Raw genomic sequence first — 25,122 nt, forward strand, 5'->3', positions numbered from 1 at the left:
ATAATGATGTAGTAAATACAGCATAGTGTTTTGGATAGTATTGACTTTCGTTCAAATACACCCCACCCAAAACCTGTTTGATCCCCGCATTACAGTAACAAACAAATCATTGACAGCGGTCTCGAATATTATTATTTATTGGGTTTACTTGCGACCAGAAAATTTTCAAAAGTGTATTTGTGGTACCGCCAAACAAAAGCTTAAACAAAGGACTTAAGCGACAAACTCGTTATCCCATATCTATTTTTAAACACCAGATATACAAAGCTCTCTTATACATTTGTATTTTACATTTTTACAAACAATTGTCAAGGCAGTGATTTCCAACCTTTTTTGTATTTACGACTATCGAATCTTCCTGATACTTTGCACACAATTCAAAAGCGTAAAAGGCGCACACCACATTGAGAAATAGACTAAGTGGGGAGGGAGCACAATGGACAGCCGACGGCCTGCTAAACGTCATATGCGTGCAATGCGTCACGCATAATAAAATCAAGTAAATGTGTGCGGATGTACGTGTGTGGTTTTTACTCTTTATAATTTTCTGCATAACTTTTTCCTCGCCATAAACTTGCTTCCAACTTGCATTGATCTGCGGCGTCGATAAACTTGATACGCTCTGTCGCTACGCGTGCAAACTGGCTTCCTGTTGTTATTCGCAGATATTTGGAAATCTGCATATGTGTATAAATACTTTGAGATAATTAGAAATCAAGTTTGAAATAGCTGTAATAATTATTGACAAAAATAATCACGAAGAGCTTAAAATACTCCACAAATTATTACAATTAAAAAATATTGGAAATAAATTTTTAACATAAAGCCTTTGGTTAAGAACGAGTCCAACTAGTACGACTATATATGAAGTAGTAAGCTCACATTTTATTAAGAATATTACAGTTTACTAGAAAGGTTTGGATTCACACTACTATACGTACCATTTGCATTAGGTGGTGATGCTGATACAAGGAAACACGGAATTTTATGATTTCCGGTGAAGAGATGTATCTGATAGTAGGTTTGTGAATTAACTGTGCTCAACCTTAATTACAGGTTTTTGGCATCGTGAGGTGTTTCTGGAGTAGAATAATTTATTTAGGTGAAATATGTGAATCAGATCAGAGTTTACCTTTCTTAAGACAGACATATTTAAATATTTTATGAAGTGTAATAACATCAACGGTGAGTGAAAAGAAATAATCGCGTCCATAATAATTGATGGGGTATTTAATCCGACGTACAGTTAATTAATAAAAATTAATTATTATTTTCAAAGGAAAATTATTTTTGTAAGAAAGATGTAATTTTAGGAACATGTGAGAGAAAGCGAGCTCGCTCAGCAAGTAAGAAATAAGCCGCAGGAAGAACATCGCGAATGATACTCTCCCATCCGAATTTCGGTAACAAGCCCTCCTAGCCACAGCCTCAAAAGGGGAGCAAGCGTTGAAGTCACAGAGGAACTAGACTGTCATTACTATAGCCATATCGTTTACCAGAAAGGTTTGTCGATCCTATAAGAACCGGTATAAGTGAGACCAGAGTTAATTGAGATGAATGCAAGGAAACAGATTTTATGTAAGTTTTTTTATTTCGATGAAATTTATTTTCATTAATTTTGCAATGTACCTTGAACGTTTTAAAACTAAAATAAGAAGAAAATTTAAGACGTTTTTTTATATTTCTAAACCTTCTTGTTCTTGTCTGCATTTAAATGAAATATCTAGAAGTGATCTATATTGTAAGATCTATATAGCTCACTTTTAGATATTCTATACGGACACGAACAGCCAAACATTTGCAAAGTCAGATGGCTTAACTGCTACCATTGATATTATTTATGTTCTTTGCCGCTAGTGTAATATTTTCAGCACATTAAGTCTACGAACCAAAATATCTGCATCTGACATACAATAAGATATCTAATACCACTTACATTTGTGGCTTAAACAGCAGTTACATATTGATTGCATGAGTTATGAATATTTGTGACCTGGTTCTTCGGTACCGTTATATTTTGAGCAACAATTTACCGCATGAGTAGTCACAGCAGCCGCTACGTGTCAGCGCAACAATAACTACAAAAATATATTGAATTGATAATTCAACTTGAACCGAAACGAGCGTACGTGCAACATATGCAGTTGATTGCGGCATTCATTCCTATGCAACCTACGCATTTTTGCACATATTTCACACTTCTAATGCATGTAAAGCAACAAAAATAAGCAAAGAAGCCAGGCTCAAGTACAAAAGCACAACAAAGTGGACAAAAAGAAAAAATGAAATGAAAGAGGACAAAAAACAAAGTTCTACTAATCCACACACGACATCCTTGTGAATGTGTATGTGTGTTACTGTGTGGTTAGGGATGGCATCATGTCGAGTATTTGGCGCTTATTGGAACCTGCCATTAACCGTTGCTTTAAACTTATAAGCTTACCGTATACATATGAATATTCATAAGCTTGTGCCTGCATGCACCTAGCTGTGCTTGTATGTGTGTGTTGTAATGGCGGCAACAAGTGTGAACATAAATCGTTTGGACATGAGCCGCTTACAGCCGTGCAGTTGAAGTTCACATAACGCGTACCCCGACCCCTTCTATCTATGCGCATATCTGTCTGCAAGCTGACTCGTAGTGTGTACCGTTGTTCATACGAAGACCTGTATGCAATGTTAATATTTTCATATTCAAAAGAGGTTTTTAAACGCTGGCAATAATTTAAACGCTATGAGTAATGTTTTGGGGATTCATATTAGTTGGCGAAAACGCATATTTAACAATGTTTAACCATAAATTTTACAGAAAACGACATTATTGATGAGATTGTTATTGTTAATATAGATAATACATAATACACGCTATGCCTAAAATTATTGTCTTGAAATTTCTAATACATTTTTGCGAATATTTTAAGTGCAAACGAAAAATTTAAACGTTTTGTATGAAACCTTAAGTTTAAATCAGGGACGGTAGCAGTTATGAGGAAATTAACCAACAAATCAAGCTTAATAATTATTTTCCAATTTCCATTTTTGTCCTCCTAAATTAATAGTTTAGTTCCGATTTTTATTATTCTGTGAGAAGTTATGAAATAACTTGTTTTTTTCTAAGCGAAAAATAAAAATCAAAATATACCATATAACGCATATACATATATTCTTTCTTGCGTACTTTAGTTTATATAATAATTTGTTTATTATGTAAGCTTTAATAAAATAAAATAAATATTCTTTATCGTTGCGTATACGCATCTTCTTCTTTTCAAAAATTGTATTTGCCCTGCCCAGTTTTACAGCTATTGTTCAGAAATTGAAGATGGAATTGCAGTTGCTAATGTCATGATCGAACTTTAACTTGCATATTAAACTAACCAAATTGAAAGTCAGGTTGTTGTCTACTAAAGATAAAATCATTCGCTGTTAACAATCATATGTTTTTATATTTGTTCTTATGGAAAAGTAGAGGTTGTAAGCATATAAATGACATGTGGTGAGAAAAGTTTAAGCCCACAAGGCTTTTGAAAATTATAAATAAACATTTATAGACCTGAATATCATAATTCAGCGCTTAAACTATTGATCCATAGCGCACCATAAATAATTTTACCTTAACACTTTTCCGACTACATCCATTGCTGAAGCAAGGCAATTACTTGTACCATTTGTGCGATAATTTGCCGCAATTTTATTGACCACATCGGTAGTGTCTTTCTTTGAAAGGCAATAATTTCTATGTAATAAACATCAATTGAATTGTCATTAAAGCATGCTTTCGGTGAGCATATCAAATTCGCCGAAGGAAAAATCTATCTGCCAAATTGTTAATGGAATTGCCAATGCGTTGCACCAGCTGCACACTAACAACAACAAGAAATATTCAGTGTGTACACACACCCACAACTATATTGTATATCCAACCACGCGCCCGATCGCTGAGCCGAATACCATAAAAGGATATTTACGTTGTGTCTGTTGTACTTTGTGGCTCACTTTAGCTATTTGCCACAGCTGATAGTCGCAGATGAATTGCTGCTCGATCGCCAAATTTGCCGACTGTATATTTTTACAACGTCATAATACAGGCGTGCAGGCTTCGTAGCCGCAAAGTGCTTTGTTGTCAATAAATTTATGTGACAAAATCATTTTCAACAAGTGTGATTGGTGGTCTTACAGTGCTTGCAGTTAGCATCCTCGCCATGAGCGGTAGTTTTTATATGTAAGTGTGTGTGTGCTTGTGTCGATGGACTTAGTTGTTCCTATTTGCTGCAAGGTGATTATATTATGAGCAATTAGATTTTATGTTTACCCACAAGTGCGTCTCCGTATGCTGGTGGACGATGACATCAATGGGGGACACCGCTTACGCGATTATAGCCGAGTTAACAACAGCGCGCCAGTCGTTTCTTCTTTTCGCTACATGGCGCCAATTGGCTATTCCAAGCGTAGCCAGGTCCTTCTCTACCTGGTCCTTCCAACGGAGTGGAGGTCTTCCCCTTCCTCTGCTTCCCCGGCGGATACAGCGTCGAATACTTTCAGAGCTGGAGTGTTTTCGTCCATTCGGACAACATGACCTAGCCAGCGTAGCCGCTGTCTTTTAATTCGCTGAACTATGTCAATGTCGTCGTATATCTCGTACAGCTCATCGTTCCATCGAATGCGATATTCGCCGTGGCCAACGCGCAAAAGACCATAAATCTTTCGCAGAACTTTTCTCTCGAAAACTCGCAACGTCGACTCATCAGTTGTTGACATCGTCCAAGCCTCTGCACCATATAGCAGGACGGGAATTATGAGTGACTTATAGAGTTTGGTTTTTGTTTGTCGAGAGAGGACTTTGCTTCTCAATTGCCTACTCAGTCCGAAGTAGCACCTGTTGGCAAGAGTTATCCTGCGTTGGATTTCCAGACTGACATTGTTGGTGGTGTTAATACTGTTTCCTAAATAGAAGAAATTATCTACAACTTCAAAGTTATGACTGTCAACAGTGGCGTGAGAGCCAAGTCGCGAGTGCGACGATTGTTTGTTTGATGACAGGAGATATTTCGTCTTCTTCAATCTTTAAGTGGTGTAAAAGAGAAGAGGAAAAGAGAGAGATAAAAACGCAGTAAGAATTAAGTTAGTTTGCTCCAGTTGAAGCCTGAGAGTTACAGTATCTAAACTTATTGTTAAAGCAAAGAACGACACATTTGATAAGATACACACTAAAAATAAATGTCAAAAGTTATGTGATAAATAAATAACCACACTTCCTTCTTAACCACTGAAGTACATAGCATTTATGTCTCTTTTATTATATGTACTTGTATATAACATTCGGACCGACAGCAGCGCTCGCATAACCTCAAGTTAGTATTCTTAATAGCTAGTATAACAACTTTGACACACATTTGGAAAAAGTCAAACAACAACGTGAGTAATTACATGAAAAATTACGGAAATATTTTTACGATAATGCACAGTAATTGCATAATCCAATATTTTAAATTAAAGGTTTGCTTCTTTTATTTATATATAATGAACTGTAATTGTTTTATGGGTTATTATTTATATATAATACTTTTTGTAAACTCCATAACTGATAAATTTATAAAAAAATTATAATTTATAATTATTTAATCTATTAATTATTATAACACACTCTCATCATGCCACAAAATCGAGTTTATTAGTCATTTTTTGTGTTTTGCGTTAAAGATAGAATTTTCGGTAAGAAAAAAATTTAACCTTACCGTAAAATCGCAGGTAACATTAAAAGACAACTCTGTTTGTTGAATGCTTCATCAGTTTGAGAAGTTACAAAAATTCAATTAGAACACATAGTAAATTCTTGTAAGCAAAAATTTTTTAACTCGGGGTTATTTATTTCCATTTATAAGAGTTTCATCATTTTGTTACGCATTTCGTTTGAAACTTATTGTATTGTATATTGGTGGTGCATATTTGGCTTACCAAGCCAATTTCCTCCGTAATCTGCCGGCCTTGTGATGTTCGTAGCAGAAGTTAGGCAATTCGATTATATAAAGCAAATAATAATTTATGATATTGAGACTTATAATTTAATTGTTTCGTCGTTTCTTTAATGAGAAGATCCCATATTGGTTCTGGTGCAAAAGTGAATTGATACGCGATCATCCAATGATATTTTCAGGAGCTCATTTGGAATTTCGGAACTCAAATCGCAGCTTTTTTGGCCTTGTAATATCGGTTGGGTGTAAAGTGGACCTCTTCGGTAATAAAAATATTTAAATGAGTTATTAAAACTATTTTCGGTAACACAATTTCCAAGAAAACCGCTTAACGAAATATTTGGCTTCTTTTCTGTTTCTTTATTTCATCAGAATGCTTGAAATAGTTCTGTTCGATTTTCTTACATCAAAAAATGTTGCCAGAAGGCACGTATATTTAAATTAGGTTGCCACAGCTACTTTTTATCTTTATTAAAGAAAAAAAATAAATTTTTTTACCTCCTTGTTTTTATCAAGTAAATGAACCACCCCAAAGCACATAACTGCTAAGTTTCCTCGTTGACAGCACAAGTTGACTGCAACTTGTGTTGCATGTTTTACGATCATTTATATTTTTCTCACTCAACATAAATTGTAGAAAATATTAGAAATTATGTGATTTAAGTTGTTGCTGCAGACAATGGGTGTGGCGTAAGAAAGATGGGGCAGAAGATAGCTTAGTAAATTGGTGCGAGTGTGAATATTTGTAACATATGTGAGTATGAGCTCGTGAACATGCCTACAGTTCTGAGAAGTGTGGGGAAATTTAAGTGTGTGAGGTCAGATAGTTTTTGTTGTAATATAAAATATTCTCTGTGGTAGGTCCGTAGTTGAAAATAAGTACGTAAAAAGATAAAAATAAATATATACAGAATGCCGGTACACTTATTTTTGGAAAAAAAGATAGTTTTATAAGTTCTATACAATTTTAGAACTTTTGGTTTCACAGATAACTAATTGACTTTGGAATACTTTGTCTTATTGTCAATTAACGTTCCTAGTTCGAACGACGCCTTATGTAGACTTTATATGGATTACACTTGCTCAACTTTCCAGCACAGATGGCCTTTTCTTGCCGAAGCCAGCCTTAACAACTTTGATCATAAACAATTCTGTTTCTTAAAGGGGAAGGACTGGTCTATGTCTATAATTTCTACAAATTGAAAGGTAAGATTAAATATAAAATTATAAAATTTCGATGTGGCCACCTCTGAATGCTTTTTATATATATCCTAAAAATACTGCAAAAATGCTAAAATCTACGAAAAGCCACAGATAATGCTACAATAAGGTGATATGAATTTAATCAGAAACAACAAGGATTCCAAACAATTTTCTTCAATTGCAGTATTCACATTTTCAGAAATTAAAGCGTTTTTATATTTTGTACTCGTGTGGTCATTTCTGAAAATATTTTTTTTCGTCATGAGAAACTTGAATATCAAGTGATGTCAGACCTCGCCGTAAAATTACAGATAAAATTAATATTAATGAGTTGGGTAGAAATAAAGAATCTATAAATATGTATACTAATTAAATAAGCACAACTAATAAATAAATATCAGCACACAAACAACTTTTGAAAATCGCACCAAATTCAATGCAAGCCATATTTAATTCTGCGAGTTAATAAATACAACCATTATACTAATGTTCTTTTATATTATCACATATTTATGTGATTAACAATAATCTTTTCCCCGACTCAGTAGCAAATCACAATAGCTTATTGCTTATATTTTATAACCGGGGATTTAGTTTTCAGCAAACCATTGCCTGCAACCTAAGCAACAAACCAAAGACTTGAGCCACAAACTCAATTTCATGTGATTAATTCATTAAAATGTATATACGACTGCGTTGCCTTACAATGCAGTACGCAAAAATATTATGAAAAAACAACAAAAGCAAGTATCAGTAACTTTCATATGTAATTCAAACCGGTTTCGTTGGCCACTCGGATGTAATAACTCGAGCCCAGGCACTATCACTGACTGGCGTCACATTGTCTTCGGTGCCATCATAATCTTGTAAGCGTCTCGAACTGTTGCAAAAAGCCGCACAGACTCATGCAACTATAGTGCTTGAACCCAGTTATGACCCAACCGCCACTATGCGTGCATGTGTATGTCGCTTTGTGTACGTATTTTAAGTTATTATCTTGAGTCTCGCTTGCAATCGCGTCAAACGCATTGGCTTCATTTAAGCAAAGCAAACAAACACGTTTCAAATAAAGAGGGATTAATTACTTGTCATATGGCAACATACGCACAGAGTTCCGTTGATATTACATAAGCAAACATATGGACATACGTGCTATTATATCACATATTTAATAACCACATTGCGTATATAAAAATTAAGGAAATATACTATTTGAGTTTTATGATGAGTTCAAATGAGTAGATATAATCACCTCTCATTTAACTTTAGTTTGTGGTAAAGAGATATTATTATTTTCACAAACACAAATGGTAGATGGGAATAAAGCTTCTATAGAAGTTTATATTCTTTAAGCTCAAAGTATTTTATTACATATATGTAAGAAATACAAAGAATTTTTTGTGTTCGCCGTGCTCAGAAAGATAAAAATAAAAAAATTGAATACTTCTAAGTATAGTTAAAAAAAAGTACAAAGATCTTTGAAGTAAGTTTTGGCGACTCAAGTTTACAGTATTTTCTCAGATGGAATGCCAAGTGGTTCGTAGCCTTAGTTGGCATATTTATCTGGAGCGACTTCAGTGTGCATTATTGTGAGGAATTAGAGTCGAATTGGCCCAATATTTCTACTAAACCGTAGGTATTTGAATATACACCTACCTTACTTACCTCATAAATCTTAGAGCGCTATAGCCGTGACCATTCCGGTTAGTAAAACAGTCTCTCCGCCGAGTTAACCGATTAAAATTTACTGTGTCGGTTGATACTTGTTTCTTGGTGTATATCACTGGATCCAGTCTTTGTGGACGAACACAAAGGTCCGCAGTAACTCAGATGCATCCAAGCACCATCAAATACTGCTGTAAAGTCTTATTGCGGCACCGCTGATAACGTTTTTCTTGTTAAAACATTCTTGAACTAAGCGGTCTTTTAATATGCCTTCAGTCTCTTGTACGATCAGTCGGTAGTATGTAAATAGCATAGTCGTTTTCGAGACACGTTAAATACATTTTTGACGAACGCCACAGAAGCAAAAGAGTTCCCTTATGCAAAGACACAATCTCGAGACAAAAACAAAATTAGACCGCTTCGACAAACATAGAGAGATTGGGCTGTACAGAGCTCCTATTTGCAGCCTTTCCTTTTGGATAGCGTGCTTTATTAGTTAGTATAATCGCCCTTCTGAATACAATTTTTTTTCAAATTGAAAAGTGAATTTTTAATTTATACTTCGCGCGTTTTTCGAATAGGTAAATTTTTTTTTCTGTGGTATTTAGTTAGTGTCATCTAAACGCAAAATTTCACGTCAAAATATTCACTAGTATTTCATATACGCGTCGTTTTGTGAGGCTCAAAAAGTGAATTCTTCGATTTTTACTATGTCTGAATTTTTTGAACACAGAAGTGCGATAATGCACCAACTCATACTGAGCATATAAAAGCTGGATCAGAGAAGGCTCTGATGCCCACCACGATGGAGGATTCTTCCAAATGCTATGATGACTGGAAAATTCGTTGGCATAAGTGTATTGCAGCGGGAGGAGATTGCTTTTAAGGAGATTAAATGGACAAAATTCACTTTTCAATTTGATCACAGTGGTATATTATTATTTTACATTAATCTCAATTTTGAGCTCAGTTTATACGCACATAATATTTTATCAATGCACAATAATCGAAATCGACTTGACATACCCTAAATTAAATTTAAAGAGAATTTTTAGTAACGATTTAAGTTTTAACATTTTTCTATCTTGTTTACTAGTTTTGTGCAAATTAGCGATAAACACGTAATCGACCTTTTACATTGTATCTAAAGTCTACCAGCTCATGTTTTGTCCATATTATTTCGGTTCACCTGTCAACTACCCACGCATTTGCATATTTGCACAAAAATGCGCCCAAATTGAAAACAAACCGAAAACTGGGCACCGTGTGCAGCGTATATGACAGTGCAATAAGTGTGCAACCTCAAATGTTGTCACCTTTTCATTTTCATTACGGCGCTTTGTCGAGCTGTTTTTGTAAGTTTTAAACTGTTTACATTAACAATTCCGACGTTGCAGCCCCTCTGCTGTCTCTGAATACCTAGTGGTGCTGAATATTCGACGAACCGTTGTTTTTAAGAAATTTTCCAATTAAGCCAACCTGCACCTGCAGAAAAGATACTAAAATTACTGAAATAAACGAACTGCTAATGCCCAGCTATTAAATGTCCACAAATAAGTACTCGGGTGTGTAAGTCTTTGCAAACGAGGGCGGTTAGATAAGTGCATAGCGTTCAAACGAAAGTTTTGGAAAAAGGGTAATATTGTTTTCCGACTGAAAAATATGTTTTCAGTTGATCTTCAAAGTAAACCACCGTCGCAGTGATAGCATTCGGCTCAAATTTCAGACCGGCGGCTAATTTTTTCAAAGTTTTCATTGAGAAAAACTATGAATGGGCATGGCAGTAGTTCTTATCTTAATTCCAACTATCTTATAGAACCTCTCCCGTGTGTAGATACGTGTTGCGAAAAGCGACTAGGGATCAATTTTACTTGTACTTTGTATACGTTCACAGTTATATGCTTCAACGGGCCACTGACAGATAAAATCGTGGTGTGTGTGTTCCTCGTACAATCATATCGAGTATTTGTTAACCTGTGCTGCCCATTTGTAGCCATAAGGCTCAGACTACCTGTCATGGTGGCGCGCACGCGTGCAACTTGAGCGCTCGCTGCCGATGTTGATTAGATAAACAACACTCTAGCAAGTGCGCCGATAAAAACAACAACAGCTCGTACAGCAGATCACAAAAAACTCATTCAGACACACACACACACATTCGTATGCGTGCATTCATTCACAAATTACACAAACGTTTAACTCTTTATGGTGATTAAAAACAGAGCTGTGAATTGGTCGAAACTTGCCGACGTTGCAGCCGCGCTACTGAACTATGCTGAGCGGTGAACGGGAACGAGGTGAACACTGTGTTTGGCCCGTGGGGCCCGTGGGGATAGGTGACATGTCGCGGTTTCGGATTCCGCTATACGCGAAAAATTAATATGCTGGTGTAATATTTCCTGATGCCGCGGAATTCGACTGCATGTTTGTCTGTCGGTCCGACTAAATGCAAGTGGTTAGCGTTATTTTGGTATTTCTGCAGGTTGAGTGCATTGTTGTTGTTTTTGTGCTCGCAACGCTATTATTTTTTATTGGCGCACGCGGAAATACATTTGTGTCAGCAAATTTTGTCGCATTCACGCCATTTTGCCGCGAGCGTTGCAGCGAAACTAGGGCACGCAGAATAAAGTTGTTGTCATGTTGCAAGTATCAGTTGCACATTTTCACATGCACTGATGTATTATATGTATGTTGAGTTTGAAGAAGTGGCATGAATGGCTTTCGCTTTCATTTGGATTTTGAGAGTGTATTTATTGGCGTATCAATTGCATTTAAGTGCTGAGAAATTTGCTTTTATGCATTGTTTTAGCAACAAAAATGTACAAGACGTTGCAAGCAATATATGTTAGTGTAAATTTCGCTTTGATATATATGGTGTGAAATTTGGAGTCAAATGCAAATTTTAATTTCAGTGCACGGCCACCTTCGGGGAGACGGCTATTTACTATCATAGTTCATTTGATATCAATGCCTACAATTGATTACTTAACAAAGGTACCAACCTTAAAAGAGGCCTCAGTGTCAACTTGTACTTTTTTATTATATCTAGATTTATTTTCCTACCTTTTTTTAAGCCCTGAAAACGGAGAAAGAGTTTATGAGGATCGGATTCCAGGAACTCATTGAATGTGAAAGGAAGTCAAAGCAGAACTCAAGCAATTTTACCATTTTTTCATAGATTTGTGAAACGGTAGGTCGGCCCAATTCTTTTCGCAAAGGTTTTGCATACCCTTATTTTTATATCGATTTGTTAAACACATGCTTTTGATTTGTGACAGCTGTATCGATCAACTTCATTGTATGGTTATCCAAATCATTTTATGGCTCTAATCTCTTATATATACACACTTTAAGTTTGCTTTTATGGAATGATTTTACAGATATAATTATTATTTATTCCTATATTTACCGCCACCAGTAGACATTTCGATTTTTCACATACTGTCAACTTTTTCAGGTGGTGCCCATATTTTGGCAAGTCCTTCTGGTCCGAGGTAAACATAAATAAGTCTAGAAAGCGCCCCGTCTTCATTCGCCCTATTGACTTATAACACCTTAGATACCTTGGAAAGTAGGCCAAACTATAATACTATAATACATACCAATCAATGATCCAAGTGAATATCTCTTTTCCACGAAATACAGACGTCAATTCATGAATTCGGAATGAAACATTCAACCACCTCTACTACTTTCACCAAAGCTATTGCTCTAATAAAAATAAAAAAACACATGTTCAATCGTATAATCTTCAATAATTATATGAATTTTGAGTTAATTTTACACTAAATTAAATAAGTTTACGTAAATCATTTAGTAAATAATATATTAGCCATTCAGCACACCTCCAACAACTGGCAAACTTTGCGGAATATGACCTACAGGCGTCAGAACACTTTGCGCCACGCCGCCGACAACAGGCAAGCCCCCGGCGGCACCTGTCAAAGTGCCGGTTGCAGCGCCAAGCGGTAGACCCCCTGGAAGGGGTAATTGTGGTCTACAGTCGCCATGAACGAAAAGCACTAAAAAGGATACATTTACGAGGATAGTAATCAATTAAAAAAGTTTATAATATTATGTTATTATTGTTCAAACTTACTTGTTAGAAACAATACTGCAAAAGCTATACTGCTGATTCGGAACATGTTTCGCTATTGATAACTGCAACAAGAATAAGTTAACTAAATGGTTTTCATCATATTTATAGCAAAATTTTGTTGAAAAAGTTAGCAAAAAGTAATAATATGGCTAACTGCTAAAAAGTCATAACTAGAAAATATTTGGTTAAACATTTAGGCAAGTAAGTCATGTATGGAAATTAAAAAAATACATTAACAAAGCTTTGAAGTTATTTTAGTCTTCCGGTAAAGCAAGCATGCATTGCTTTCAAATACGCATTTAGGCACGTATATGTGTACCTACATACTCTTGTACATATGCAATTTGGAGCGTGAGAAAATTACTTTTTTCATTCATGCGCAAAAGTATTTGCTAAATAGCAATAAACACGTTCCAGCAATTCTACATTAAATGAAACCCATGTGAGTCGTAAACAAATATAGAGTTCCACCAACACACGTTTAAAATACATATTCTCAATTCAGCGAACTTTGGTTTTTTCGGTTTTGATCATTTTTTGAGTGCCATTTGATTTGATTGTTGGACAGCTTCGACGTCATATTCATAAGCTCACGTTTTGTTACCTGTTGTCATGTGTTTAATGAACGCGAGAACTCAGCTACGTTGTCAAGAATCTTTTTTCCGACTTCCACTCGACGACGTTTTGCAAAAGCTACCGACACGAGTCAATCATTGATACGTCCCATACCCAGAACATTAACCAAAATGTGTTTGAAATGTTGATATCTCACCAACTTTCGATTGTCAACACGAAAATTTTTAATTATCGTCATTCGAAGAGATGAACGGTACAATAACAGAGCCAAGTTTTTGATAAATTCCATAAATATGCATCATTTATTACCGGCTAAGAATCTGCTCTATAATTATGAGAAATATGGCTTTAGAGAACTCAACTAAATCTCATAAGAGAAGTTGAAGGCTAGAGTGAAAATGCTGACTTTCGTTTTTATGTAACCATTAAGAAAATAAAGCAATTTTATACTATAAAATACGTTAAAAAAGTAAAGAATTATTTGTTTTAAAAAGATACTATGGTCATTGGTCTTGTAGGCGAATCCAACAGTCAATTGTAAATTGAATTATTAATCAGGATTCAGAATCGGAAAACAGCTCAAAAACCACACAAAAGGAAATGAAGCGCTTAAAACAGAAAAAAAACAATTATCAGTGAAAAATTGAGACTAGGATCTCAGTGACTGTTGAAATGATACACACGAGTGTATATATGTATGCATAGCTAATTAACGACGTTTAATTGCATTTGATTGCAAGTTGCAGATAATCGAAAAAAATATATGCTATGCTAGTTGACGGTCCAATACATAAACACAAACACAAACAACACACACACACATAGATCCACATACCAGTACATGCATTTATAAAAATAGCCAGCAATACGAAAGCGTAGCGTCAACGCAAGTACAGGTGACTCCATCGCCGACTTTGAATTGATTATTTTCCACAAAGTTGCTGCGTGTAGGTGGCGCTGTGGTACACCATCCATGGTTTGTAAGATATTTCTTGAATTTTTCTATTTTTATGTTTTCTCAAATATTTATTTTGCGCTTTTGCGTATCTATCGCTACAACAATTTCACTTTGCTTCTTAAAGTTCAGTTTTGCCCTTCTCACTCTCAGTTGGCTGTCTAATTAATGCACAACATGTTGCGGTTGTGCTAAAATAAGGACGGAAAGATACTTAGTACCAACTCTACTATCAAGCCATAGCGCAATTTAGAGACAAACCATGACGTGCCTGTGTCGACTGATGACCAGCTTGAAACCTTGTCAGCGTCACTTTATTTTGAGAAAGTCCAAACAGCTAACAAGTTGCTACAGTTTAATGATTATACTTTGTATATATGAGTCTGATTCTGTAGATTCTTTGGTTTTTAATTTTTAATGTCTCGAAACTGATTTTTCACTGTCATGACTTTCGCGACGGCACAGAAGCCAAACATCGATTTGATTAACATGTTAAACAACTTCATCTCGCTGATGCGGAAAGTGCTTCAAAGCTTACTTACGTGTATATCTTGTTCTTGTTATTGTATGCAAAGCGCTCAGTCCGGTCCAATGACAGCGCCTAAATTAAATGAATATTCTTGTCAGTGGTGGACCAGCCCCAATGGTCGATGGTTAACTAGTTGCTGTTGATAAGATCATGCAGTGTGGTTGCCGTAAGAAATAGCGTAATTGAGACTGAGAAGGAAGAAGTAGCAGCAAGAGTCGTTTGATTTGATTCGTTTATTTTCGCTACAAATTAAAGTTTGTGATTTCCTATTTTCATAAAAAATTAAAAATGTATTCAAACCTCGTTGATTTCGATTCTATTTTTATGCTCACTCAAAACCTTATCCTATTTGGATTCTATAAAATTGTTTTAATCTACTCATATTACAATAAATGTTTTCTTCATCACTCAAACCACTTTTTTAAAACACGTTTCATATATATAGGGTCCACTTGAGTCTTATGTTAGCATTGCTTTTTACTCACCTTTTCTTAATTTTTCAATTTCATCCACAAAAAATCAAATAACAACAAAATGTATTTTTAAGTAGTTCTAAATGTTTTTTATTAAATTTGATTGAAATGTAATATCGACAGATTGTAGTAAATAAAAATGCTAAGCCATAGCAGTGAAACTCCTAAAAGATACTTACCTCGGGATCTTTGAAATGACGCAATTGAGTGTACTACCACTGGTAGGAGCAATCGACAAGCTCGTTGGCTATAGAAGAATGCCTAATAACACCAATGTATAATAATCAAGAGACTCCGGGGCCGTTGATGATGCGTTGAATGGTTGAGTTATGTGAATAGTATGCTTTGGGGTAGCGCTGGCGCTGGTAGGACCATCTACTACAACCAGGTCATCCATTGCTGACCGGCATCAGCCTCATAAAAAGGCCATTTGCGTTGCTTAGGGTTTCCGCTGTAAATGCATAAATAAAAAAAATTAACTTGGAAATTTGCTCTTCAAATATTTCAAGAAATAAATGGAGTAGAAAAAGTTTTAAAATAAAATCAGCGCCTGTGCTTTCCCTAATATTCTGCCATTAGTAGAGTTTCAATCCTTTTCAGTTTCATTAAGTTAAATCCGAATGGTGCCAATAACACAATACTTGAGTAAACATTTAAATTTATGACTGAAGGTGTTATTTATTTTACAAAGAAAACTCACTTAGGCAAATAGTAATTTAGCTGTAAACAGAATTTCAAGAAAACAAAAATACATTTATGTGTAAAAAGTGAAAATTTACAAAAGGCAAACCATAGAACAAATTCTATGAAAAATCATTTCACACTTATAATAACAACATATGTATGTGTGTGTGTATTTCATCTGCGCGAGCATTTCACACAATTGAAAGCCAGCCAATACGCAGTTGTCAGCATTTCCTTAATGATGCTTCCACGCTCAATTGTGGCTGTCACTATATGTGGCTCTGAAGCTTAGACAGGCCGCTTCATTATAAAGGAGCTTGTGGGTAATAGACAGGTGGCAGATGTGACATTTATTGATTTATAGCTTTATATATTTGTATGTATGTTTATATAATTTTATTTATTTATATATACTCGAGTGCTGTTCTCATGTTTGCATTGTATTGTTTTAATTTTTGAAATTTTTTATCTCATTTAATGCCTTTTCTGTAAGACTATTTCTGCATGACATATGTTCGCTTGTGTATTGTTGCTTTCTTTGTTCACTGCCATACAAGTTTGTGTCTTAAGTCCTTAGAGTTTTGCGCTTGACTTGTTTAATGGACACGCGAAACGAGTAGTTTTGGTGTTATTATAATAAGAATTGTTTATTAAATATTTTTAATATAATTTTATAACGGTTTAAGAACTGATCAAGTTTTTCGATTTTTTCTATGTAGATCGCAACAATGGACTGAAGCTGGAGCATTAAACAAGTTAAGTAGATGGTTAAGTGTGGAACTTGTGTTGCCATTTCTGCAGTTTTGTTCGGTTCTAATATTAAGTAACATTTTGCATTAGTTGCATGAGTTTTTAATGAAAATGAGTATCAATTTATGCGTTTGCTGATTGCAACAAATTTCTCCAAATTTCTGACTCAAATTTTTTTATTATTTTGCCAAAAGACAAAAATACATAGCAGATTAACTGTACAAATTTTTTTAGGTTCCAATTATAACATAGATTTTTTAATATTTTAAAGAAAATTTGACCTATTAATTTTCGGTTCTTGAAAATGCCCTTGACAATCTTGGGCTCAAGTTGAAAATTTAAAATCGAAAAATGTTGCTTTACTGCTCTAAACTGCATAAAAATTATAGAATCATAATGAATAAAGATAAACATTATTTATTGATTTTCATAATAAAAAATCAGCAAAAAATCAGACAAAAAATATTTTGTTTTTTATATTTTAATATTCATATCAAAATTCAGTTCATCTATTATTGTTAAAAAATAAATGTGAATGAAAATTACAGTAATTTGACTGAAAATTTTAAATTTTTGTTAAATTGTAAAAATTTTATTAATAAAGTAATGTTTAAAACGTCACCTAAAATGCAAAACAACGTATCATCAAAAAAATCGGAACTGAGTTTTTTATTACTTACAATTCACTTTATCATATTATATTTGTAATATCGTAAAATTTCGAGCTTCCGCATTCAGATATAAACAATATATAACCATTTTATAACCAAAAGTCATATTTTAATACTCAAATATAACCATTGCATAACTAAAACTCAAATTATAATACCCAAATTGTTAACCATTTTATAACCAAAACTTAAAGTTATATATGAGTGGTTTCTACTATTTCACTTTTTCTTCGCCTTTAATCGTATGAAAAGCGATATTGCGTTATTTTGCACTTTAGGTGACGAAATACCCTTCTGTCAACATTCTGAATATAAGATTTAAGTTTTTACGATTATTTGTCAAAATGTTATATATAATGCTATAACATTTTTTTTTTAACATTTTAAATATAATATTGAAATGCTGTTAATATTTTTTAAATTTGACAAAATATTTTCAACAAACTTTTTAAAAACCAAAATTTTATATTTGTGTGCATAAAATTTCGGTTAATTTAATCATAATAAAAATTATATTTTATTACGTTTAAAATCTCCAATAATATGAAAATAAAACAAAGTACAGCATAATTTTTTTTTTTGTGCTGAATTATTTGTGAAAATTCTGTAACCTGAGATGATCGCAAAAACAAAAAAAAAATATTTAAAATATTTCGTACTAAATTTATTAAAAAAAAAATTACATTTACTTTGCTCTGAATTATTGTTCTGAGGGTAAAATAGCTTAAATATTTTTAAAACTAAAAAAGTCGAAATATTTTTTTTGCATATCCAATAATAATTACAAAACCATAAATTCCAAATAAAATTATTTTACTTAATATAATAAAATTAACTACTCCTTAGCATTGCAAAATATAAGTTATTAAAATAAAGCAAAATTAATTTAACAATTTGTTTTAATTGATGTCAATAAAAGCAGTAATTGCCTTTGTAAGCGATTTAAGAAACATACGTTAACGCCATAAATATATTTTAAGTGCAAAGTAATTGCTTTGAGTAGAAGTCAGCCAAATCGGTTCTTTAATTAACGCACCACAAATGCCACAAGTGTTAACTATGGACACCCACGACTTAGTTGTTGGCTGAATTGCAACATAAAAATAACAAAGAAAAACAGATTTTTTATATCCTTTGATTTTTCGTTTACCTACTTCATGCGCACGACGCGTTTGCGTTTCTAACTAACACGCAAAATCCGCCTACCCAAAAACAACAACGCGCACATGCCATCAACACGCCAACGCTCGCGTTACAGCAACAATAAATACACAGTTACGCGCGAAAAAATTTTTTACATCAGAAATAATAAGAAAAGTTGTGATTTCAATTTGGAGGGCAGGCAGGCGGCTGCTAAATATTTTTGCCAGATAAATTTGCATTTTTTCAACAGGTGTTGCGGAAAATTATTCATTTCGCATGCCACACGTGGTAAGCGCACGAAAATATTTACCGCCTATTCGCATGCCATTTAAGGCAGATTTCTTAATTTTGCGATGGAGATATGAGCACAATGTGCATAAATTACATACACATGTACATATATATGTTTATATTTTATTTTTTGTCTGTAAAATCTGGTCGTCCCACTATCTCGGAAGTGGGTGTGCATAAATAACGCCAGATGCTTTTGCCAATAGTCACGTTTTTGTAGTTGTTGTTTGTTGTTGCATTTTATCGCTGCCTGACAGCGATTGCATGCTGCGGCAACACTTGGTGGCGATTTCGCAATTAAAATTCTTTGTAAATATTTTTTTGTTGTTGTTGTAAATTTTCTGGTAAAACGGGTTAAATAATTGCGATTTTTTGTATTAATAAAAATATGTTTGTAAAATGTTTTTGTAATGCCATAAAAAGCAAAGCTAATGACTTCAGAAGCTGCAATTATCGCAGCGAGCAGTGAAATAGTTTGTTGCTGGAGCATGAATTAGGGTGCTTCAAAAAAAATTTTGATTTTTTTTCAACTCTTACCATCTCAAATGTTAGTGATTGACAAAACAAAAATCCTCCTTCAAGCCAGGCGCTGTGGCGTAACTGTAAGGGGTTGCTATTTTTTTAGGTTCCCATTCATTTAACATAGGAATTTTCGTTTTTTCATGCTAATTAAAATTTCACCAATTAGGTTTCTCAAAAATAACCATCACATATTCGGTAAGTTGACATTTCAAAGTTTAAAAACTTCTGAGACAAGAGTTGAAAAAAAATAATTTTTTTTTAAGCACCCTAGTATGCATATTGCCAAATGCTTAAAAAAATATGTAAATGTTGCACAGCAGTAGTATTTATAGGTATGCATGCTGGTTAGTACATATGTTTATAGGTACCTACTAATATTCTAAGCAAATTGAAAAATTATCCCATTAGATTAACGCTTCAATGACCACCATATTTAGGTTATGAGTATAATAAATTATACATGGCCCTTATTGTGCTGTAGATGTACATATACATATATTTGTGTGATGACGTTCTTAGAAGCCTTAATGTAAGCATTTTGTACAAAATACTCTTCAAAAAAGTATGTTTTAGCTTCTTAATGTTTAATTAGTTAATTTCGGCTTAGGTGCTAAATTGTGTAGTGTTTTATAACATTTTCTTAGGTTGCTGGTTTTTTACGAGTTCGGTAAATGATGTAATGATGACTATAAACAAATATTAAGACTATTCCGAAAATCTCACCGAAGTCTATTCTAAAGAAATAGAAATTAACGAAGCAAATATTTCAACTTCTTAAAATTAATGTGTTTCATACTGGGTGCAACGGGTGGTATGAGTAACTGTTCAATATACAATTTTAAAATAATATGCGTCAGAGAATGTTTGCTGTTTTTTAGTAAATTTTGTATGCAAAAATTTCCGACAAATACGTGTGCTCCGGAGCTGAGAATAATTTTACATTTTTGTTTCCTTGGAAGTCGATTTTGGGATAAAAATTTGTATTAGTATTAAAAAATGAACCGCTAATTGGATTTATAATTTAATGTGAATATTATGCAAGAACTTATTACATGTATTTTTGAATTATAATACAATATTTTTCTACCCATAATGTATTATTCCTCAATTTGATATTTTCATTTAGTATTTTACCCCCACAACACTTAATATTACTTCTCATACACCCATCATCATGCGTATTAGCCAAACTATCAGTAAAATTGAACTTTTACTTTAACGCAAAACATTCCCAATGGGGCTTAAGAGTTACGACACCGAAGGGAAGAGAGCTATTTAAAGCTGCTATGGCTACTGGATGCGACTTTATGTATACTGGCAAGCCAACTTACTGGCCTTCCGACACGAGAAAACTACCTGACCTGATCGACTTTTTCATCACTCGACAAATATCTAAGAAATTCATCACCGTAGAAAATGGATGGGACTTAAATTCGGACCACTCGCCACTAAACTTGAATGGTCATCTACAAGAAATCGACATACCACCTTATCTCTCTAATAGACATAGTATTCATAAGTTTGAAGTATTTCAAAGTTATGCTCGACAAAAATATTGATTCTAAAGTAAACATAACTACTAAAGATATCTTAGAAAATGAAGTTCATACATTTACGAAAACTATTCAAGAATCGGCTTGGAAAAGTACTCCTGTTCCTAAACAGAAAAACTTTTATACTAAATATCCTTCCGATATTTTGGAACTCATAAAGCAAAAGAGGAAACTACGTAAAAAATGGCAAATCACGCGATTTCCTCAGTATAAACAGAACTAAACAATTAAACTAAGATTCTCACACCTAAATAAAGTTATTTACAAATCAAAATATTTCTAATTATATTGAGAAATTAGCGCTAAACAAACATACGGATTATTCCCTTTTGAAAGCTATAAAAAATGCTAGGAAACCAATATTGTCGAATGCACCCCTCAGAAAGCCAAACGGATCCTGGGCCAGAAGCGACGAAGAAAAGGCGAAAGTTTTCGCAGAGAAACTAACTAAAACATTTAGTCCTTTTGCCTTCAATGGTACTCTACCACAGCTGGAAGATTCGCAATACGTGGGTGAAACCAACCAATAACAAATAAAGAAAATGAAAATATTTTTAAAAGTAGATTTAAACCAAAAAAGGCTCCCGGCTTCGACTTGGTGACTGCTGACGTACTAAAAAATCTAACGCGAAAAGCAATAGCAAAGCTTACGACTATAATAAAAGCTTGCTTAAATCACAGATACGTCCCACTGTCATGGAAGGTATCTGAAATCATTATGTTACAAAAACCTGGAAAAAGTGCACATGAATCCTCGTGATATCGTCCAATTCACTGCTGCCTATTTTGTCCAAACTACTTGAAGCTGTAATCATAAGAAGACTTCAGAACATAATTGATGAAAAGAAACTTATACCCATACATCAATTTGGATTTAGATCACAACATTCCACAATCGATCAAGTTCATCGAATAACGAGCATAATTGAAGATGCGATGGAAAAAAAAGCACAATTACACAGATGTTTTCCTTCACGTATCGCTGGCGTTCGATAGAGTATGGCACCATGGCTTACTTCATAAATTAAGACTTCACTTTCCACACTATCTAACCGATCTAGTTGACTCTTACCTGAGCAACCGCTACTTCAGAATCAAGCAGGGACAATCATATACTACGTTACAGCCGATAAAAACAGGTGTACCCCAAGGAAGTGTCCTGGGACCAATCTTATACATTTTGTTTACTAGCGAGATGCCTACGCCGCCAAACTGCGCAATCGCCACATTTGCAGATGATACCTGCAACATTACGACCTGCAAAAATGTAGTTGAGACATCGCACAGAATGCAATTTTCACTAAATAAAATCGTAGAATGGACACAGAAATGGTACATTACTTGCAGTCTATCCATATAAACTTCACTAACAAAAGCTACATTCCCTTACATATTGAAAATGAAGTAGTCCCGTATTCCACATCCGTATCTTGGTATAAAGTTGGATGCAAAGTTAAATTGGAAGGAGCATATACAAAAAACAGTTTCAGAATTAAAACAAAAATACCACAAAATTAACTAGTCGATCGGCAAGAAATCGCCCTTAACAAGATCAAAAAAACTAAAACAGAAAAGCTTGTTATTACAGCTTTTACTGTTTTACTTCATACATTGAGAAAAATATTGCTTGTTAGTATAAATTTATCACAAGTTGCAATTTCAATTAAATGTAAAATCATAATTTATTACGTTTCAATAAAAAAAAATTGAACTTTTATATAAAAGCTGATACGTTTTCAAGCATTACCAGCTATTGAGTAATAGTTGAAGCTTCGCGCTACAGCTATGTCCGATACAACTGCGATTACAATAAAATATATATTTTTTTGTACAAAGTTTTTAGTTTATTTCTACTACGAAAAGCTTAAAATTTGTTGAACCTTGAAATATCTCGAAATTCATTCTATACTTTAGCTAATATTAAAGCGAAAAAGACTAATAGTATTTTTTCATCGACGTTTCTTCAGTGCGTTGTGATCGAACATATAGAAAGCGCCACTGGTTGCACTATGAAATAAAACTAATATCAAATAAAGAGATGTTAGAAAAATTGGGAATGTATAAAATTTTCAAAACATATTTCACTAAATATAATCTAAGATCAGTCCCATAATACGCAGGAAAAAAATTAGAGAAAAGAAAAACAAAAATAAACACTACTACGCTACAAATAGGCGCGATGGTTGTGCACATTCTGTAATGATTAAGTTAAACAAAAAGTGTGACGTAATTTAAAAACAAATACTCAGCTTTACAATACTCTGTAAACGACACAAAATACCAAAATAAGTGAAACACGCGATTACCAAACACAATTGCAGAAATTTGAAAAGTTTCTTCAACTTCAATCTTAGGTCACAAAATGTGACAAAAATTGAAGTTTATTGAAACACTTCGCAAATGCCGTAACTTGTTTGGTTACATTTCGTACTGCGGCAATGTAAGGCAAACGATTTGAATACGAAAATCGCTAAATAATGGTTAAGATCCAATACAGCAAAAAAATTATGCATAAGACCAAAATTATTGCAGGAATAGCACCGTGGACGCTTGAAACATATAAAGACAACAGAAGAATCAAATGCAGCGAAATAACCTTACCAAAACTCAGCGAAGTATTCCCAAGCAACGGCAGCAATAATGACTGTAGCCTAAAATATATATTGGCAATACCGACAAAAAGAAAAATCTGATCAATAAATTTTCGAAAAAAATTAAAAATTGAAGAACATTGCAAAATTTGGCTCAGTTCGCCCGCAAAAGACACCCTACTACGGCTGACAGGCGGTCGAAGTGGCAAACGCAAATAATTATCTTTTTTTTGCTCATATTTTGTACGTGTGGCGCAAAACTATTCGCCGAGCCACATAAAATACGAGGACCTGCCACGATTACTTTTGGTATGTGTGTGTTTGTGGTGCACGTACACTGTCGGCGTGTTATGATTGCAACATGACCCACAGCGAAACCTGATGAGTACCGCAATTTGGCATATCAGGCGGTGGTATTGCACTGTTGCAAACGTCTGTGTATGTGTAAGCGAACGCTGGCTACCTGGTGCTTGGCGCTGTTGTGATGGTGATGGCGATGACGATGACGCTGCTGTTGATTAGCGCGAACTCCTCAAGTAGCCATGCAACCTAGCCGCACAGCAGCGCAGAAAGCAAGAGTGCCAGCTTGGCAATTGGTATTGCGCACCCGCTAGCTAAGCGTTGCGCGACGAAGCGTCAAAGTGGCAGCTATCGACTCGCTGTGCGTCTTGTTGTTGGCGTCGCGTCGTCCAGGTTGCTCGGGGGCGATTATATTGGATAGCTGTCGCGCTGACTGACAGGTTGGACGCTTTGTGGCGTAAATGCTGTTGACGTGTCTTTGGTCACTTGCAACTTGCAAATTGGCGTGTGGCAGGCAGTGAACTATTTCACTACTTATTCTTTGGTTTTTTTTATCTACTTTATGGTTTGCCGGCACTTGGCAGTTTTTACTTATTTAAGTTTAATGAAGTCGCAAAGCGTTTCGGAGCAGATCTTATCATCTTGCCACTTGCTACTGGCGCTTTTGCGAATTGTGAAATGTTTATGCAACAATTTCGCAGATTATTACGTAAGTGCTACCCATGTGCGGCGGCGATGCATGCAGCAAACGCATGTGTGGTCTATGAGCACATCAAAAAGGGATTCAAAAAAGTGGGCATGTAAAATAGTTCGCAGCAAAATAAAATAAAACTTAAAGCTTACAACGGTGGAAATTTGGCAAACAACCAACATACATACAATACTGCGAGGACTACCGCTAGGACTACCGCGCTCCACCAGCAACAACGCCAATAATTTCGTGCCACAAATTTATAAAAAAGAATGACTGTGAATTTTGTTTGTCCTTCGCAAATATTGTTGCACAACTAAGGTTGCTAAGCAATACTTGGCGGTAATCAGCAACAAGTAGTCTCAACAATCTGACTTCATGCCACAAAAATGCCATTGCATTTCAAGCATGTAAACAACAAAATATATATACAAATAAAACATTATGAAAGCGA

The 25,122-nt window shown here is 34.5% G+C and overlaps 1 protein-coding gene across 1 annotated transcript in view; it reads right to left on the reverse strand.

The window, feature by feature from the left end:
• Positions 1-15,563: 15,563 nt before the first annotated feature.
• The window catches only part of LOC126763962 (cadherin-99C-like), a 33,825-nt gene continuing 24,266 nt past the window's right edge, over positions 15,564-25,122 (reverse strand). Inside the window, exon 5 of the mRNA XM_050481754.1 lies at positions 15,564-15,923. The gene's annotated coding sequence lies outside the window, so the exon portion shown is untranslated. The remainder of the gene's footprint in view (positions 15,924-25,122) is intronic.

The sequence above is a fragment of the Bactrocera neohumeralis genome, chromosome 2 (assembly GCF_024586455.1).
Source record: "Bactrocera neohumeralis isolate Rockhampton chromosome 2, APGP_CSIRO_Bneo_wtdbg2-racon-allhic-juicebox.fasta_v2, whole genome shotgun sequence".
Taxonomy (NCBI): Eukaryota; Metazoa; Arthropoda; class Insecta; order Diptera; family Tephritidae; genus Bactrocera; species Bactrocera neohumeralis.